This window comes from Onychomys torridus, chromosome 2, assembly GCF_903995425.1.
Source record: "Onychomys torridus chromosome 2, mOncTor1.1, whole genome shotgun sequence".
Lineage (NCBI taxonomy): Eukaryota > Metazoa > Chordata > Mammalia > Rodentia > Cricetidae > Onychomys > Onychomys torridus.
This window is the reverse complement of record NC_050444.1, coordinates 134862422-134878219: the sequence shown is the minus strand read 5'-3', so window position 1 is coordinate 134878219 and position 15798 is coordinate 134862422.

Here is a 15798-nt window from a genome sequence, read left to right as displayed (position 1 = left end):
AAGCGGTGGTGGTGGTTTTCAGCCACAGACGTTGGGCTGACTTATTATCCAGCGAAAGCTAACTGCGACACATTCCCCTATCATTGCTGTGTGAGATAATGGGAGTAGATTACCTGGCAGAGTGCCTGACACAGAGCAGAAGGTCAGAAAGTAGGGCCTTCATCCCTTGCTCAGGGTGGAGTCCTGGACCGCAAATGAAAGCCTCCTGCATTCCAGAGTGTTCTCTCCTCAGAGCTCAAAAGTTCAGCATACTTTCCCTGCCCTTGACCCATCTGCACCCTCCTCTGTAGAGGCAATCAAAATGAAAGATGGGGGTTGGAGATTTAGCTCAGTGGTAGAGCGCTTGCCTAGCAAGCACAAGGCCCTGGGTTCAGTCCTCAACTCTGGCAAAAAAAAAAAAAAAAAAAAAAAAAAAAAAAAGAAAGAAAAAAGAAAAGAAAGATGACGTTCCTGGGTGCATCTTGTGATAGCTGCTGTGAGGCAGGTATTTTACATGCCCCCTCTCTGCATTTCACTCAGGCTTGTGACAGAAGGCACTCTCGCTTGGGTCTTATTTCTATCAGTAGGGCCACCATTTTGTTATTGTTTATTCTTTGGAGATCAGGCCTCCTTAGGTAGACCAGGCTGGCTTTAAGCTCAAGAACCTTCTGCCTCAACCTCCCAGGTGTGGGAATGAGAGGTATGTATTTGAAGTACCTGGGTCACGTCCACCATTTTCAATGCAAGCAAACTCAGGCTTGGAGATAAACAATCTAATATGTCCAACTTCACACAGCTAGTGAGTGTGAAGATTCACCAGCTTGCCTGGGTGTGGAGGCACAGGCCCCCTTTAAGCCTAGTATGAGGGAGGCAGGCAGATCCCTGTGAGTTCAGGGCCAGCCTGGGCTACACAGTGAGACACTGTGAGAAAAAGAAAAGATAGACTGTTCAGCTCCACCAAAAGTGACTGACTACCCTCCACACAGACTGCTTTTTCAGTTCAACCCAGGGATATAGACTTTATAGTCATTATTAGTGATGCCCGTCCACCCGAACCTGACCAATTCTCTTCTGCTTTCTCTAAGTTGGATCCTTCCTTCACCAGCACAAGGTTTGCAGTCCTCCTCCACTGGCTTTCCCTTCTACAACTCTTGAGTCCCAGCTGTAAAGTTTCCCCGTTTCTTTGTAGATTTTCCTTGTCTTCCCGGCTCTTTCACACCTCTCCGGTTAGGGATTTAGCTGACACTTATGTAAGGGACATTTGTCTGCTGGGTCCCCTTCCCTCCCGTTGGGAATGGCAGACAATCTCTGTATCCAGAGTGTGGGCTGCCATGTTCCTCTTGGACCCTGTCCATAGCTGATTGACCACAGGCAGCTCAGTTAACAATCTCTAAAGTTGAATAGGAATGTAGAAGCCCCTTTGCTACATCAAAGTCAAGAGGGTGCTACTATAATTTTTCCCCCAAATTTCCTTTTTTTTTTTTTTTTTTGGTTTCAAATTACTTTCACTGCTTTTGTGGGTAAATAGTTTTCAGAATAGTGACATTTGAAAGCATATATCCGTGTGCTTCACAGACGATTTCATGTCATATCTCCTCCAGTGTGTGTTTTCGTGTTTGTTTGGGTTTTTAAGCCAGGGTTTTACTATGTAGTCCAGGTTAGCTTCAGACCTGACATCTTCCCACCTCACCCTCCCAACCTCTGGGATTATAGTGCACCTGCCATCTTCTTCATTTCCACACTTTTAGACCCTAGGTGGCCAAGAAGTCCCACTGAAGAGGAAAAAAATAAAAAATGAAATTTGGTTCCAATTTTAAAAAGACTAGAGGACTCGGGACTTAGGAGAGCAAGTGTACCAAGGGTTACTTCTCCAGCCATTCCCGTGGGCTCTTCAAGGAAGCAGTCCTCTGCCCACCGTCCTGCCTGTCTGTGGATGATGCCCCAGTTGGTCTCACTCATTTACAAACCAGAGCTGTGATCCCATCATGCAGCTTTGCCAGGTCTATCATCTAGAGTAGGCTGGAAAGACCCTGGACCAGGGGAGGTTAAAGATAACTTAGACCCCCTCCCTGTCTCTCTATATGAACCACAGGCTATCCCTGACTTACTATATTGCTGAGGATGCCCTTTGAACTCCTGATCTTCCTACCTCTTCCAGGTGTTCCCCACTGTGCCCAACTCATGCAGTGCTGGGAATTGAGCCCAGGGCTCTGCACAAGCTGGGCAAGTGCTCTGCCTCTGAGCTACATTCTTCACCAGTATAGAAGGTGTGGTTGGGTTACTCTTTTGCCCGGTAGCCAAGGCTGACCTTGAGTTCAAGATTCTCTTGCCTTGGCTTCTGGGTGCTGAGATTACAGGTGTACACTGCCACTCCCAGCTTGAGTGCCATCTTTACAGAGGGTTCACAAATTATCAGGGTTTCCTGGTCTTAGAAATAGGCACCCCCAATACCTTAAGTCATACCCAAACCAGAGACCAGAGTGTCACTCACCCCCGACCCTACACATCTAGACCACGAATGAGCTCCTAGTGAATCTAGTGCCGCAAATGATCTTGAATCGGATTCCTTCTCTCCATCTCTTTTGTGTGCCCCCAGACTCACACCACACTCACCCTTGCCTTGCACCTGGCTTCTGCCCAGGCACCCCCCAGGCACAGTCTCTGGGTGCTGGCACTTGTGAACAGCATGCCAATGGAGGTCGGGCCACATTGCCTCTGTTCTTAGCTTCCTGTCATGCTGGTAACAAACCCAGCCAGCTCCACGTGGTGCTCCCAGCCCTAGCCACAGTGCTCCTCCCTGCCTCTTCCTGCCTCGGCACAGCTGTCTTCTACTCGGGAGCCTGGAGGCTGAGAGAACCCAGCTTCTCAATGATTTCAAGACTGAGATGCCTTGAGCCTCCTTCCTAAAAGCAGCCTCTGCCCAGGTATTCTACTACGCCTGGTCTTTTCCCCCTGTTGGTCCAGTGTCACCACAGTCTTGCTTTGCTCTGAGTCTGCCCTTCCCATTAGAATATCAGCTCAGAGAGGGGAGGAAACAGGCCAGCCTTGCTCACTGTGTCTCCAGTGCCTAACACAATGCTTGGTGTGAAAAATCAGCTTAGGTAATAACAAATTTTTTCTTTTGAAATAAGATCTTATTGTAACCCAGGCCTTCTAACTCACTACATAGTCAAGGATGACCCTGAACTCCTGATCTTCCTGCCCTCTATCTCAGGAATTCTGCAATTAGAATCATACCACCATGCCTGGCATATGCGGTACTGGGGATTGAACCTGATGCTTTGTGCATGCTTGGTCTGCACTCTACCCACTGAGCCACATCACCAGCCCGAGAACGTCTTATTACACGGATGAGTGGGACAGTCGAACCCAGTGGAGAAGGCAGCATTGTATCCCCATTCTGCAGAACAGAAAGTGAGGGCTGTCAGATGGCAGGAAGGAGTGGAAGCCAGGACAGAGCCTGGCTCCCACAATAGCCACATCTGTGTCATGTTTCAATCACAAAACTAGCCCGCGCTATTTTATTTCTTCTTTCCTACCTAGCCCATTCTTCAGTTTTACAAAGGGGGAAAAATGGGAGCTGGAAAGAACCCATGACAGGCCATGGGTGGAGCCGCTAGGGCCTCCCATGTTTCAGAGGACCCTAAACATGTCCTGGCTGGCAGGCATCCATGTGAGCCTCCCCTGTCTGGTCTGGATCCCTTTGCCCATAGGGGCACCACCTCCCTCCACCCCTGTGCAGGCCGCCTGCCAGTGTCTGTCACATCAAGTTCAAGTGATGCATGTGGCAGCGGCTCCTGGACTGCCTGTCGGCACGTCAGCCCCGTCCTGGTTACCATGACAACAGGATGCAAGGCACCAGGGCATCAGTGGGCTGTGGCTCTCAGAGGGGCAATGCCATGGGTGAGGGAGGGGCTCCCTTCTTGTTCCTGTGGGAAGCTTGGCAGGGGCTGCTGCCGCTGGGGGCTGAGTGGCCCCTCCCTGTCCCTGCCTTGGCATTTCCTTCCTGCCATCTGTGCTGGGAGCTGGGGGAGGGGCCGAACGCCATCCCCGGTGGGAGGGGTTTCGGAGCAGATGGGTGGAAGAACAGCCCTCCCAGCTCGCTAGGCTGTGCCCCACTCTTGGTTCCAAGGACCCTTTCAGAGCCCTGGGCACATCACAACCATCCTCTACTTGGCAAAAATGACAAGTTCAGGACCCTGTTAAGCCAGAAACTCTTACTGGGCTTGAATCAAGCCCAGGAGGAAGAGATTCTTCAAGGGAAGGGTCCTGAAGAGACCAGCCTGCTTTGTGCTGGCACCTGGCTAGAACTCCTCTCAGTGAATCTTCCTAGCCACATCATGGGTTGTGTTAGCATACCCATTGCAGAGAGAGAGAAACTGATTTTAGAAATGACAGCCAAAAAGATAGCATCAGAATTCGAATATAGGCCCGCCTAGTTCTTGGCCTCGCTCTTGCTGTTGTCTCTGAGGATGGGGGGTTTTCTTGGCTACCACTCTTGCATCAGGCTGGCCAGAGAGAACAATGCTGTGGGCTGAACTGTGACAAGAGTGTGATCTGTGAGGTGGCCAGCTGGGAGACTCTTGGTGTTACGCCTGCCTCTGGTCCCAGTGCCTTGTCAGAGGCCTTGGGCAGCTGCAAAGATGTCCTGTCATTGAATACATATGTGTCTTGTCCAATGGAGGAGGGTGTGGGCTGGGTGACAAGGCTGGTGGCCAGAGAATTCTGAACTGATGGAGGTTACTGTCACACAAGGGTGGGTACCCAAACCGGGCGTTGTTCCTTTGGAATTACCTCTTGTGCGGGAACCCTCACATGCCAAACAGGCAGACAGCTCTCCAGGCCTTGTGAGATGGCAACCCCAAGTTGGTTCTGTGACCCTTGTCACCTGTGCTGTGTTAAGAGAACACTAAGGGTGGAGCAGGGAGGTGAGTGGTAGCAAGAAACCCTCTGACAGGTGTGCTTTGTGTGGAGAGTGGGTGAAGGATTACTTCAGGGGCAATGCTCGGAAAAAGCAGACCCGGGTCCTAGAACCAGGCCCTGCTTAGAGGCGAGTCTAGAAGGGGCAGCGACTCAATGATGTCTGTGGTTGGAGTAGCCTCTGCCAGCACATTGCATGGAGCGGTACCTGATCCACAAGGGAAGCCTGGAAGCAGAAGCGGAGCCATGGCATCCGCAGACACCAGGGTCCCCATCAGGGAGATACCAGCTAAAGGGTCCCAGGGAGGAAGTCCCCAAAATCCCATCAGCAACATTCCCTGGAGGCCACTTCTGCTTTCTGTTCTTCCCACGAACCAAGCCTTACCTCCCTGCCTCGGGCGTCTCAGCCTGAGCCCACCAGGCTGCAGAGGGAAAGGCCCTGTTAAGATTGAGTGAGAAATTGGAGTTTCGATGCCAGATCAGATTGGAAATATTAACTGATAAAAAATGAGGCTGATAGTGACTGGGAGTGTTCAGAAAAATTATGTGATCGGCCTGAGATAAGGTCCAGGAGAGGGAACCGCAGAGCAAACTGTAACAAGGAATCTTTGCCACCACCAGCCCTCTGCATTTGGCTGGACCTCCTTTGATGGTCCGGGGTGGGGGTTAGCCCACTTCTTCCTGCCTCCTCCTCGGTACCGGACTAACACCTCTGCAGATTTCTCTCTGTTCCGTTGGTCCTCCAGTCCATCCCACAAAGCCTTTCTTTCTTAGTTCTGAATTCCCTCATCCTTCTTCTCACCTTCCTCTTCTGGAGCTGCCTGGGGCTTCCTGGGACTGGGCTTACTGTTTGAGCTGAAACAGAGTGTGCCTAGCAGCCTGTCATGGATGGACAGATGTATCCTCTGTGGGAGACAGGGGAATTGGAGCCGGAAAACAAGGCCACCCAGCAGTGCCTAGCAAAGCCAGCCTGGCAGCACCTAAGGCATTCCAGTCTTGGTTTCTTGGGAGAGGTAGTTGCATCAGGCATAGGCAGGACCTACCTGTCACCTCTCTCCCTGGCCTGCAGAAGCCTACTGGGAGGGATCATAGAGGACACAGGAAGGTAGGGAGATCTCACCAGGTATCACCGGATGCCTGGCTCAATTCAGATCAGCTGAGGTTGTCACCTGGCAGCTACTCAGTGCTCAACCAGCCCTGAGATGGAGACTTGGGGTGGGGGGAAGCTCTCAGAGTGGCATGTGCCAAAGCTCTCTGCAGTGTCTACTCCAGTAGACTCCAGCCAGGTAGGGCTGAAAGAGTTCAGGTTCTGGGGTAAGACCTGAGTTCAAGTTTTATCTCTGGTGGTAGCTATGCACCCTTGAGCAATCAACGATAATTCTCTGAGCCTCATTCTGTCCTATTTATAAAGAGAAAAAGCTGGGGATGCATTTTAAGGACTCAAGACATGTATCCCAGGGTCTGCCCCCCCCCCCCCCAGGCTGCTTCCAGACTCCACAGAGAGCTCTGGAATCCCTATTCGGAATATCCTATCTGGAACCATGCTGTCTAGGCCTATGGGTGGTAGTCTCGTCCATGCTCCCTCTGCAGCCTGCATGGAGCCCCAGGGTCACCCCATCTATTTTTAAACTTCTTTTCTCCCTTCCATCTTACCACTTCCACCGTCCCCCCTCCCCCCTTTTCAGAAATGACATAATTAGAGGGGTTTAATGTTCGGCTGCTGAAATCTTCATTTTCTTGGTAATTTCCACTATTTCATCAAAGAATAATTAATTGCATTGTCTTTAATCAATTGTTTTACAAATCCAGCAGCGGGAGGAATTCTCCCACCCTCTCTGCAGCTGCTCTCCCCTCCTGGGTGAGCCACCAACTCATGCCAACCCAAGAGCTCGCCTGCCAGAGCCAAGCTGGGCTGAGGAGTTCAGGATGGGACCCCCATGTTTCCCAGCCCCCTGAGAGAAGGAGCCCATGGACAGCTGGGAGTCCACCTGGTGGTGTTCAGGGAGTACCACCTGCTGCTGGTCCTGATCAGAGCTGGTGCTCCCTTAAGCTCTGGCCTCAACCTCCACAGCTGGCTAGGCTTGGTCCCTCTCAGCAGATGCAGATGTGGGCCCAGAGGTGGGGACCCTGGAGTCTCAGGGTCTAGTTAGTACTCACAGAAGGTAGAAAAGAACTGGACTGATATCTTGATGATGGGGATAATGGTGACCAGGAAGGGAGAAGGGGTGGGGCCTCCCAGGCAGAGTGACTGGAAAACCAGCAAATAGTTCTCTAGCCCTGACAAAGCTGGGATCTCAGAGCACTTAACTGTCTCAGTAACCTATTTACAGAGGAGAAAGCTAAGGTTCAGAGGGGCCAAGGGCCTTGTTCAAAGTCAGAGAGCTACTGATGGGCAGAAGTAGGCCTTGACTGCATACAATTGTCTATCCACAGGCAATGCTGCCTTCCAATGGCCATCCTGGGACAAGCGGTGAATCCTATCTCACCCCAGATGACATCCAACCCTAGCTGACCATGGTAGCACATGCCTGTGATCCTAGACCTCAAGAAGCCTGAGATAGGAAGAGTGTGAGTTCCAGGCTAGCCTGGGCTACATATCAAGACCCTGTCTCAAAAAACAAAGACGGGGGCCAATGAGATAGCTCACTGGGTAAAGGCACTTGCCATATAAGCCTGATGACCTGAGTTTAGTCCCTGGAACCTGTGTAAAGATGGAAAGAGAGCAGACTCCATGAAGTTGTTTTCTGACTTCCACTATGCACTATGACACACTCATACACCAAAAACAAACAGACAAATAAATAAATAAATAAATAATAAAAACAAATTTAAAAATGTAAAACAGAAGTTTAATGCTGTGAGACTAGTCATTTCCACATGACGGCTTCTTGCTCCTGGGTTACTTCTCCCACTCACTGGTCTCATGGCCTGCAACCTGCCTTAAGGTCTTTGTGCCTTCTTTTCATCCTCCCTAGGGGATTTCTCCCTGACCTCCATGGACTCTTCGCTTCAATGCTACCTTCCTAGATGGCTTACTCTACCACCTAAATAAATGCCACCCCTGCTCTTCCTTACACACCGTTTTTTCTCCCTGGGTCTTATCCATGGATCTGTCCATTGTAGGCATTGGTGCTTTCCATCAAATACACCCTGAGGTGCCACTACCTTGCCCTGCCCTTGGAGGGAGGTCGTGTGTGAGGCCATGAGACTTAGCGGGAGGTGGAGAGGAGCAGAAGAAGGACACGTGCTGCTTGTCATTTCCAGGGCTGCTGCCGGGAGATGTTGGTTCGATGTTGCCCACATGCCTTACTGTGGAAGTTGGACATGGAGTCCCTTTTAGCATAGGTCCCTAAGTGAGGGCAGCATGCAGCAGAGTTGGCCTCAGAAATTCCCCCCAAAGAAATGTAGTGTGAGAAATAATTCTTTGTGGTTTTACACATCCCCTAATCCATCATTTGTACTGTGCCTCCCTCCCTAGAACATGGCTCCTTTAGAATAGAACTGCATGCCCACTCTCCTGTCCCCATGCCTGGCACTTGGAGGTGATCGCAGAGTGTCACATTAATGGAGACCATGTTCCCCAGAGTGGGACTCTGGGAATTGTGTGCATAGTGGTACAACAGACACTTAGAAAGCTCTTTCCTAAGCAGTGTGTGGTGGCACGCCCTTGGGATTCCAGTGCTTGGAAAGCATAGGCAGGAGGATTAGGGATTCAAGATCATCCTTGGCCATATAGTGAATCTGAGCCAGCCTGTGCTGCATGGGACCATGTCACAACAGAAATGACCACAAGTTCTTTTACTAAAAAGCAAACTCATTCAGGCTGCTGATACCAGATAGGTATGGAGTGGAGCGAAGCTAGGCAGGCTGCCTCCATCTTGTACCTGTCGTCTTCTTCTTCTTCTTCTTCTTCTTCTTCTTCTTCTTCTTCTTCTTCTTCTTCTTCTTCTTCTCCTCCTCCTCCTCCTCCTCCTCCTCCTCCTCCTCCTCCTCCTCCTTCTCTTCCACCTCCTCCTCCTCTTCTTCTCCTCCTCCTTTTTTTGTTTGTTTTTTCAAGACAAGGTTTCTCTGTGTAGCTTTGCACCTTTCCTGGAACTCCCTCTGTAGCTCAGGCTGGCCTCGAACTCACAGAGATCCACCTGCCTCGGCCTCCCTCTTCACATAAGTGTGTTAATCACTCCAGGAGCCGCTGTCTGAAAGCTGACGAGAGGAACCTCTCCTGCCCCTCAGGGCTGAAGGTATGAAGATGGGTGACGGAGGTGTAAAACTGACCTTTGCAGTGTCCTGCTTCAGGCCCCTAAGAAGAGCCCTGAAGGTCTCCAGCTACTGTCCTACACCTGCAGTCACCTGGGATTCAGGAAGGCGGGAGCCATGCAAACAGATCGCCCCATGAAATCACCCTCTAAATAGAAGCAGTTACCCTGTGGTGGGAGCTGAGGCAACCCAATACACAGGAGCAGTTGCCTCCTGGAAACTGGACTGTCCCCTCACGTGAGTCCCCTTACAGAACCAGGGTGAGGTAATGATCAGACAGACCATAGTCTAGTCAGTCCTACTTTGCTGTAGCGACCTCTGCCACATCCCACCCTCCTTCTACCTCAGCCTGAAGCTCCTGTCAGACCGAAAGGCAGCTGAGGCACTTGACTGCATCCTGATGTGACCGTTAGAAGCCCTTCCTGCCTCCTGCCTCCTGGCATCTCCTTGTGATCTCTGTGCAGGGCGACCACTGGACCTCTGGCTCTGGTTGTGGTATATCTGTCTTTACTGCACCCTGCCTTTCACAGGTTCTAGAACCGACACTGGGGATTTAATTGGCTGTTCCTTGGCCTGCATCTGGCTCCTAGTGGAGCTGGGGCTGGAATCTGTGTCTCTTTTCCCTGTTCTCTTCCTGCCCCCATCCATTTGCTCCCAGGACACATCTGCCTGAGCCACTCTCCCCGGCGTTACCCTCAGGGATGCATCTTGCCTCTTATAGGGGATCAGAGAGAAAAGAAGATCCCCAGCTGGATCTGGGGAGTAGAGTCTTTCCCTTTCTCCCTCTTAGAGCTACCTACCCATCCGTGCCTGGAGACACTTGTCTGTAGACATGGAGCCAGGCTAGAGCACCAGCCTTCATTCTTCCTGATAGAGCGAAGCTGGGGGTCAGGGACGTTATAAACCTGGTGCTCAAACCTTCCCTGCCTCACAGCATAGGTTCTCTCGTTTCAGTCTAGCATCTGTACACGTTTGCACAAAGCCCTGTAGTGTACACTGACCTCACTAGAGCAGGGATCAGGCACACTGGCATGCATTACAGAGACAGGGGAATTATAAAAACATGACCCAAACTTTGGAGCCATTTAATATTTGTACTTTAGGCTAGGCCAGACTGCCGCCACCCACCCCCACCAGAAGGCAGTGAGAGCACTGTGGCCTAGACAGTCTCTCCCTTCTGTCACAAAGTGATCTCTAAGAAAAGCTCTGCCTGTCAATCAACACACATCTATGGTTGAGCAAGATCAGGTCACATCCGCTCATGGTTTTTAAGAGTCTGTCATAGCCAGCCAGGGGCCTGCATCTGCCACAAAAAGAGGCAACTTAAAGGAGGAAGGTTTCTTTTGGCTCATGGTTTAGAGAGTCCAGTCCATCATGAAGGCGAGGCATGGCAGTGGGCATGGCTAGCAGCTGGACCAGTGAAAGTGTGAAGCGGTTGATTATATCATGTCAGCAGTCATGTAGCAGAGAGATCAGGGTAGAGACAGAGCCAGCCTAGAACCCACAAGGCCCATTCCCCAGTGACACTTCCTCAAGTGAAGAACCCACCAAAGGGTTCCATAGCCTCTCAGAGATGACCAAGTATCCAAACCACCAAGTCTGTGAAAACATTTCGCATTCCATTAAAGGTCCCTGTGAAGTCTCTGAGGGGGCAAAGCTGTGTGAACTTTATGCTTTTCTACTGAGCATAGTGCTGGGATCATAGAGAAGAGAAAATACATTGTGTTTCTGACCTCGTCTCTTAAGGAACAGGACATGGAAGTTGATCACTACAAGCCATCGAGATGCAAGGGTCTCAGGGCTCTTCAGGGTGGATCAGAATGACTGGGTCTTGACAAGTCAGTAGGAGTTTTTCAGGCAAAGACAGGGGAAAGGAATTCAGGTGGAATGGAATGTGAGCAAGGTGTGAGGAAGAAGCCTAGATTCAGAGAGTTAGGAGAGATTCCATCTGAGAGGAACATTAGATCTGAAATGAAGAAAAGCCACAGAGGAGGCTGCGTGGAGGACTTGGGGATAAACATGAAGGGCCTTAGCTATTGGCCTAAGGAACTTGGACCTTATCCTGTAGACAACAGGGAGCTGTGGAAGGTTATAGAGCAGGACCAGTGCAGGCAAAAACATGTTTTAGAAAGCCATTCCCCGCTCCATTGTGGTGGATGAATTCAGTTGGAGACATCAAGGACCGAGGTGTTGCTGGGACCGGTATGAGAGTTAGTGGCCTGTCCTGGGGAGTCCAAGGATGGGCAGGAAATAGGATGGACCAGGTGTCATTGGTGACTGAAGATGCTGAGGTCCCGCCCTGTTCTGTCTTGAGTTCTGAGGGCAGCAGGTGGTGATGGGAAGTGTAGAAACAGAGAGGAGAGGTGTGAGGGGTGGTGGGAGATCTGTATCTGACTTGTGCTACTGTATCCCGTGGGAAGAATAAACAACGAAAGTGTGTGTGGGCTAGAAAGCACAGGTGGGGAAGGACTCTTATTGCATAGTGACATGGCCTAGGGCACCATAGGCAAGAGAGCGTGTAAAGAGGGGGAAGAGTGAGATGACTCCCCCTCTGCCCAGATGCCTCTCCTGGGGCAACTAACTGCTTTGGAGATGAAGTTTCCAGAGCTGGGGACAGAGGTGGAGTTCCATCACCAGCACTGGGGGCAAAATAGTCCCCGGGGACACATTCAGACTCTAGCAGTGGGAGGGGACGTTTGCCATCAGACACATCAGCTTTGGCTCTGGTGTAAGGCCAGTAAACCAGGCTGTCTGAGTAGACAGTAGGGGGTTGTTATGGTGGAATACGAAGTGCCCCTCCCCCATAAGCTCATGTGTTGAATGCTTAGGCCCCAGCTGGTTCAGGGCTTTGGAAACTTTAGGACGTGGGATCTAATTGGAGGAAGTAGGTCATTGGAGGCTTGCCCTCGAAAGTTACACGTGATGTCCGGTGTCCCCTCCCACTTCCTGTCTACCACGTGGTGAGCGTACTCCTTCACATACATTCTAGCCACCATCGTGTTCCGCTTCACTGTGGCCGAGAATCAACAGATCCACAAAGCTCAGACTGATAACTCCAAAACAGTGAACTGAAAGGGTCCATCCTCCACTAAGTTGTCTCTGTCAGGCATTTGGTTACAATGAAAGCAAAAGTGACTGACATGGGGGTGGACCGTTAAGGGGATGTTATGATTTGTCTTGCATCATGTCAGCCTCAGCATCTCACTTGGCTGCATCTCTGGATTGGGGGCCTGGGATCGGCTCAGCCGGGTGACTCTGGGTTTGCCTGAGGTGGAGGGACCTGCTTCTGGGGTGACTGGTGGTGGCACATGCGCAGCCGCTGATGCTGGCCAAAGGTGGCTGGAAGCCTCCTTTATTTCCATTCTCTATTGTTTCTTGAGCTACCTCACATGGCAGTTGGACTCCCCCAGAGAAATAAGTGACGACAAGCCCCCTGCCCTTTTGTGATTTCTACTCAGAAACCATACCTGTCACTTTACCTTGTTTGTGTTGGTCAGCTCTAATCTGGGACTATACAGGGGTATGACTCCCAGGAGGGGACACTGAGGACCTCCTAGAAGCTGGCGGGAAACAGAGACCTTCCTCTCCAACTCTCTTGTGTTTAGACGAGGAAGATGAGACTCTGAACTGGGCAGGGATTTTCTCAGGGCGGCACAGTGAAGCCTACATAAGCTTAGGGCACTGGAGGCTTCTGCAAGCAGACTGGGGAGTGAGTGGACTGCATTCCCACCCAGCAGAGCTGCGCACCAGGCTGCAGAGGCCAACTGTGGGCGGGGCCTCCTGGCCTCTCCCTACCCAGCTTATCACCCACACAGGACTCTGGAAGGAACCTGCTTCTTTCTTTCTCCACCCCTCGTCTGTCTTCCCAGTCAACAAGATTTTACCAAAACCCTCCTCTGTGTCTGGCATCTCTGCCATCCATTTGGACATACCTGGACCTATGTGTCCCTTGACATCTTGCCCGAGACATGGCCTTTCCTGGCCAGAGCAATCTGAAGCAAAGATGCAGATGGAGCCCCATGAGTGGTGAGACGTGGCCTGGAGATTGACAGGAACACTTTGCTCGTCAGGCGGTGAGGAAGATTCTCTGACACAGTGAAATTCAGGTGTAGGACTTCCGTCAGTGTGGAGAGTTATAAGTGTGGGGAGAGATAGGCGAGGTGTCTGTTCTAAGCAGAAAAGCCAGAGTGTGAAATCGGGAGTTAGGAGAGCGCATTGGGGAAAACCCTCCTGGCTGAGCTGTGCCTGAGGAAGGTGTGCATGTGATGGTGAAGGAGTGTGATGGTGAGTGTGGCCCTCTGGGCCAGCTCACCCAACAACTAGTACATAATACAGTTTCTTCTGGCTCTGGAAGAGCAACATTCTGGAACCTGCAAGCAGGCCACCCTGCTGCCTAGATGGCTCCAAGCAGGACCCTTGGCTGGCAGAGGCTGAGAAGGACAAGGCTGTAGGACAGGTCAGACAGATGGACAGGCAGAGGCTGAGAAGGACAAGGTTCAGCATGAGTGGAAGCAGCAGGCGAGGAAAGGAATCCGAAAAAGACCTTGGAGTCTTGGGGACCCTAAGGAGGGACTTGGACAGCAGAGGCCTAGGATTCTGTGTTCCAGGGAGCACCCAGGGTACTCCTTGTTCCCGTGGCTTCAGGGCTGGGAAAGGCCACCACTAAACTGGCTGTGCCCTGGACCTGTCCTTTGGCCTTCAGGATGCCCTGTACTCTTTGAGCCCCAGAGCCCTGTCAAATGTGCATTAGCATTCTGAGTCACAGGAAACCCAGGTCCTAGGGGCTAATGGACAGGAGAGGCCCTGAGTAGACTGAGTGGTGTCCCTTCAGTCCCTTGAGGATTTGGGGTTTGTTGCTATAAATGAACCCTGATGGGGGCTGGATTGGACATTTGTTTGTGATGGCTATGGTCCCTAGACCTGCTGAGAGCAGGCAGAGCCTCGGTTAGGTGGGTGTGAAGAGGATTAACAGGGTCTTGTGAGAGACAGGGGAGATCAGCCCCCACTCACTCCTCTCTCCAGCCCAGGTTATGGAAGGAAGCAGAAAGCAAGGGCCAAAGGCTGAGAAGAAGGAACAGAGGGGGAAGGAAGTCAGGAGAGAGGGGCTTGAAGAAGCCAAGGAGATCTGTGTCCCCCACCTGTATGCTCATGCACACTTATATGGGTGTGCACAGGCATAGTCAGCTAGGCAAAAGCACACATGCATGTGTTTGTGTACAAATGAACATATGCATAGATGTGCACCACACGTACACATGAGCATCAGCACACATGCATGCCCCATGAGCATGCAGTATGCACAGGAACAGGTAACTAAGCATGCCCGTGTGCCCACAATCCTACTCTGCCTGTCTCTCCCACAGTCACACACAGCCGCACGACTTGCTCAACATCGTGAGCAAGGTTAGAAAGGGCTGGTGCCTGGATTATGACACATGTGCCTGTAAGAAGAAGCTGCTTCTGGGTGCTCCATCTCATTTTGACCACCATCTTCTCAGTACATTTTGAGCAAAAAGCCCAGAGACTGGCTGGCTTCCTGGGGTGCAGGTCCTTGACCTCAGGGGTCTGTGTCCACGAAGCTGTGGGTCTGACTTAGCGGGCCCAGGTTCAAGTGGTCCAGCACAACTGTCAATAGCAACCATACCCCTCCCCTCCACGCTGTCTTTGTTTTCCCCTCCAAGGCCTGAAGGACAAGAAGGTGGATGTGGGTGCATTAGCTGGATGTCCTGTGTATTGCTAAGGTCTCTGAACCCTCCCCCGAGGATCCTGAGGACACCAGACCTTGATGAGGTGGCCAAGAGATGGGAGGTTCTATTCTGGGTAGCACATCCTGCAGCTCCCTGAAGCTGCCACCTGCCAGAGACCTGGCCAGCCTGCAGTAGAGATTTATGGTCTGTGGAGATCACCCAGACCACAGGTGACATGGAACATAAATCAAGCTGTGGCCTGGCCTCAGATCTCCCTCTGCTGCCTTCAAGGTTTCTTACCACCCTGCCAGGCCAGGCCAGCAGCTGGTGGGGGCCTCAAGGAGGCCATCCTGTCCCTCCCTTAGTTTGGCTAGACCCATGTATAGGCTCTCCTTTTATTAACATGAGAACTGAGGTAAAGGTAGTGCTTAGAGTCTATCTTTCTGTAACTGGGGAACGGAATGTAATTGTGAGGGAAGGTTCAGTAGGTTTGCTGAAGGATTTAAAAACAGGGCCCAGGCTGGGAGGTGGTGGCACATGCCTTTAATCGCAGCACTCGGGAGGCAGAGGCAAGTGGATCTCTGTGAGTTCGAGGCTAACAGAGCGAGATCCAAGACAGGCACCAAAACTACACAGAGAAACCCTGTCTCAAAAAGAAAAACAGGGCTGGAGAGATGGCTCAGAGGTTAAGAGCACTGACTGCTCTTTCAGAGGTCCTGAGTTCAATTCCCAGCACGCACATGGTGGCTCACAACCATCTATGAGATCTGGTGCCCTCTTCTGGCCTGTGGACATACATGCAGGCAGAACACTGTAACATAATAAATAAATCTTTATTAAAAAGAAAACCAACCAAACAACAACAACAACAACAACAAAAAACCCAAACAAACAAAAACAAAAAAAACAGGGCTCAGAGGCAAAGTTGCCCTAACAAATGATCCCAAAGCGTCACACA